Below are 5,341 nucleotides of genomic sequence, written 5' to 3'. Positions count from 1 at the left end.
AATGGGGATTAGCAATTATCTTAAATTTATTGTCAATTCGCGAACACGCAGACCTAACCGTAATCGTTTTGATTTAAACGTTAACGTTCACTGTCTGTCTGTCTATCTATCTGTCAGTGTGTGTCGGAAGGAACAATTTCGTTACTTAAATTGGAATGAATTACTTTAAATTTTCTCTTAACGGATATATAGGTTATTATTCATAATGCGTAACTGCTACAAGTTATAACACTCTCCAAACCTCATTACATGATGAATTAAGTAGCGAAACCTGAATAAAAAAAGAATATGTCAATTAAGTTTGCATGAAATAAAGATATATTTGAAAACTCTGTAATGTATTGCTGGTAAGCCAATTATACAGAATAGCTGAAATGAATATAAAGATATTTTATTGGGGATGGGGGGGACGAAGATTAAATAGTGTATAAAACTTATTGCTTCCGAAAATTGAAAAATTGCATATCATTCACTAGTTCACATGCTCATCCTACACAGGAACTTGTATTGAATATTTCATGTTTCCTTATGATTAAGGAGAATGAATGTCTGAATGTGTAAAAAGCTTATTTTGATCATTACTGGAAGTTACTCATTACTTCATCATTTCTGACTTATTATTAGAATAATAATGGAATTAATAATATACAATATAGGTGATACAAACACAGATTCTAAAAAGATAAATAAATCCCATGCTTGTTTTTGTATGCACACAGATCTTAAAAAATGTAATGTATATTTCTTTTTTTCCTAAAAATCATAACAGTTTTCAAGAGCATATCTATAGTAAATTTAAGTATTATCGATTTCAGGCGAGGTGTTATACAAAAGCAACAGAAAATTCAGATTATGCATTATTTGCTAACTCACAGTATGACATAAGAAATCTATTGAAGGTTTTACTCTGTTCTATGAACTGAAATATAACAAAAACATTAACTGACATATGACGCAATTGATCAAATTGTCAGAAATCATATCTTCATTCTCTGAGAAACAAAAGTAATACTCTATTTTCACATTTACTCATCAAAACAGTAAACATTTATCTGAATGCTGAATTTTAAAGCACATTGACTGTCCTTGCATTCATAAACCAACAATAAGACAGTTCAATGAATGTTAATTTTTTTTTTTAATTCTGAAAATGATTATAGTTTATAAGGTGTGGTGTGGTGTATTTAATTATGGCAAAGGACACTAGGGCTATCTGCCTTAGGGAAGGGATGCCTTTCGTGGAGGACTTTCTAAGGGAAACTGGCTCGTATACACGTTACACATGGCGAAAACCACGAAAACGCCCATGCAGCCAGCCCATACGCGGGATTCGAACAAAAGACCGAACTACCAGTTTTCAGCGTCTTTACCGCTCGGCCGCTGGTGGGCTATATAGTTTAAAATGAATTATTGATATGTGAGAAAATACTAAGAGTAGAAAACTGAAAAATACTGTTTATGTAATCTGGAAATTTCTTTCATACATAGAAATTTAGAATTACCTTTTTGTTTACTCAGATATGTTTAGCAATTTGGCACACATCACTGGAGAAGTATGACTGACTTGCCATTCCATATTTTTAGAAGCATATATTAACTTGCAAAATATTCCAGTTCAATATACATTGTCAAACGTCCACAGTCAGTTTTAACAGGAAGCATGAACATTTTCATATTTGTTCTTTTTTTTTAAATTCTAAATTGACGATGAATGATTGAAGTGTTTGTTTCTAATTTTTTAACAGATAAGAAACACAATTAGTTTGTACATGTATACATGGATCGATTTTCACCTAAAAAGTTAAAACATATGGACAAAAATGCAATTCCTTTTACTCTTGTAAAAAGTGGCAAATAATTTACAGTTTACGGAAAAATTCTCTTATTCTCATGTTGTTTTTTGTTTGGTTTTATTGAGATTATGGCAAAGCAAACTAGGGCTATCTGCCTAAAGAGAGGGATGCCTTCATGGAGGACTTTCTAAGGGAAACTGGCTTGTATATATGTAAGACAGGGAAAACCACGAAAATGCCCATGCAGCCAGCGAGTTTGCTGGATTCGAACTACCAGTGTTCAGCGACTTTAACGCTCAGCCGCTGGTGGCCAAATTACCATGTTGGAAAGTTTACGCATGGTAAATACTTACCTAAACTTGAATAAATGAAAAAAAAAAAGGATAAAGTTTCCAAGTCAGAAGTATAAACCCAAGTCAGTTGAAAATTCATGTATTTCAAAGTAAGTATTCATGTATTTCCTTTTTTATTGTACTCATCCAGAATAACTGACATTAGTAGTACGTAATTTTAAGGGAAGGAAAAAAAATTGAATACTGTCCTATATCAAACTCAATGTTTGCTAAAATTACATATGGTCTTATAAATAACATTGCTTACTTAATATGCATAATCTACACATGGACACACATAGGTTCCCTGCATAAGCATCAAATGTCTGAACATGAAAAAAACTTCTTTTAATTAGCTCATGAATGCTACTAAAATTGATAATAAACAATATAGGTTATATGAAAGCTGTTTCAAAACAGGTACTGTAATATTGTCATGTAGCTTTGTTTACAAAAAACCATACACAGCTTTCATGGTTAATGTTAAATCTACACACAAGAAATAAAAATCTCAGTAAATTCAAATTTGTCATAATTTGATAAACTGAAAGTATGATTTGAAAATTGTATTGAGCTGAAAAGTAATCTCATATTAAACCATACTTTCATCTTTTTGCATTGGATTATTCAAATATGCAAAAAGCAGGCAGATTCACTTTTTCCTTGTTTACCAGTACTGGCCTTTATGTGTCGTTTAAAAGAAAAATATTAACATGACAAATATTTCCCCATTGAGGCAGAAATTGAATCGACTTGCCATTCCATTTCGTAAACAACAGAAACCGTATTTTTAAAAGCATGAGAGATACTTACGTATTAACACGTCGTGAAATTTTCAAAGGCAATCATATATGGCAATTCAGCAAATAAGAAGTATTTTGAGAAGATATAAGAAGCTCATTTAAAATCTGTAACTGCACGTTTTGGAATTATTGGATTTATTTGAAGAGGCAATCTGTACGTGTCACTTTTTATGCATGAAGTTGTATTAGAATAAAAAAATTTTGTATTTCATTCCTTTACTATGAAAGTTTTTAGATCAAACTGTACAGTGTGATAATAGAATGCCTTTATGGATGATTTTCAACAGAAGATTGTCTCTTTATGATAGAATAATAAGAGAAACAGCCTTACTTTTTATTAGAAGAGAATATAAATTACAAAATTAAAATAATAATAATAAAAAAAAACATGTGCATTTAAAAATAACTGTTTTTCAATATTAAATGATGAGTGTATTTCTAGTCAGTCAGTCAGTCAGTCAGTAATTAGGTAAATAGTGCATATCACATTTTAGAAGAAATCTCAAAACATTGAAACTTAGATGACATTTATTTATGACTTTCTTTATGAAACCAAGACAGTACACAATTTTGATCTTAAAAACTTGCTATTATGTGTCAAGCTGTGATAAGCTTTTTCTTAAGCTGCATTACAAAAAGTTGAAGTGTGAAAAAAATCTGAACAATAAATGTTTTAAACAATTATGAGACCTATTTCTTCCTATAAACATACTAATACATTAACGAGATTAAATATTCTTTCATTTCATCTTATAATGATAAATATTGTTCGAATAAGATTTCATTTTCCTTTCTTAATGTGGGAAATTAAAAAAGGAAGTAGTAGAGGAAAGAAAGGCTTTAAAAAAAAAAAAAAATCCACTTACTTTTGATACTTGTTTCAATTAATTCTTTCAGTTAAAGCACTTTGAAATAATACAATGAACAATAGCTAACTTAAACATGTAATACATATTTTTCACATCAGATTTATTCAAAAACGAAACATTCACAATATATACAATTTATATTTATTTCTGTATTAGTAACGAAACTTTATACACTTTTTGAATTACAACAAATCTATCTACTGAAAAAATTAAGTACATTTCTGAGTCACATATACTCCCCATTTTCCAATGTAATAAAACAGATATCATAATCACAATAAGAAACCCCTCATAATGTCACATCACAATATGTTATGTTATCTTTACAACGTAGGAGACGAATCAGAAATATGCTAAGTAAGGTGTGTACGGTAATTGGAATTAAATTCAAAATGATGTTTGCTTTGAAACGAGTTATGTCACAGACTACACTTTAAGTGGACAATTTCTAAGAAATCCGTTTTATTTTTGTGCATTTCTTCGTATGAATTTGCTAAGAACATAAGCTTTAAAATGAAGTGATTATTAGAATGCTTTGTAATTAAATTTCGGTTTCAAAAAATGAAGTATGATACGTATCTAAAACAGTAATATATACAGCGATATACGATTCAGAAATATTTTATCTTCAATTAAAAGATTTTCCTTACAATTTAATGATTCATTCGAAGAAGACTACCCTACACCTACATTATTGTTTCAATACGCCATAACCGTTGGTATATTGTGCCCGTTGCTTTCGTAGAACTTTTGTTTCTAATGGAATTATGTTATAAATGGCTTCTGTGTATTTCAATTTGCAATCAATTTCGTTTCAGTTTCATGCAACTATTATTGCAGGAAAAAAAAAGTATTGCATGCATTCAGTACAACAGTGTTTGGACTTCCATGTAAGAAGTATTTTGAGACATTTTTCTTGAGTTTCATAGAAATACTCCAGGTGGAAATGTCTTTTTATTTGCGATCTATAAAAGTATGCAGTACCATATTCAAATAACTTAACTTGAGTGGAATAATTGACATGGAATGCGTGTATAAGAAATGATTATTGACTACTGCATATTTATTTGGTAGTTCAATTTTTTAAGTAAGTAATGAATTTAGATTTCAGTTTTCTATAATTACATAGAGATACAACTATTAGATGAATTGAATCATGTGTCATGGACATTATTATCATATTATGTTAAATGATGACGTTATGTGTGTGTATTGTGACACTGAGTTATGAGTTTAAAGAATGATATTTGAAGCTATCTGAGATATAGAGTACTTCCTTATTAACACATTTAACTGACTAATCCATTGCAACCAGTTATCAACTGCTACAAAGTGAAAATTTTACATGAGACATAATTTATATGTTAGATTTACATACAATTAATACAAGTATCTGAATGATTGTTTTACAAAAAGGGTGAATAAATGAATATTAAATAAAACTGACAGATATTACTATGATTATTTTCATTCAATACAAAAGATTCAGCATGACAAATATTGCAATAAAATAAATATATTAAAATAACAGATAAATAATTAAT

This window comes from Stegodyphus dumicola, chromosome 11 (assembly GCF_044657685.1).
Source record: "Stegodyphus dumicola isolate Sdum_Otavi_A_Nest chromosome 11, ASM4465768v1".
NCBI lineage: Eukaryota > Metazoa > Arthropoda > Arachnida > Araneae > Eresidae > Stegodyphus > Stegodyphus dumicola.
Note: the sequence above shows the minus strand (reverse complement) of the source record.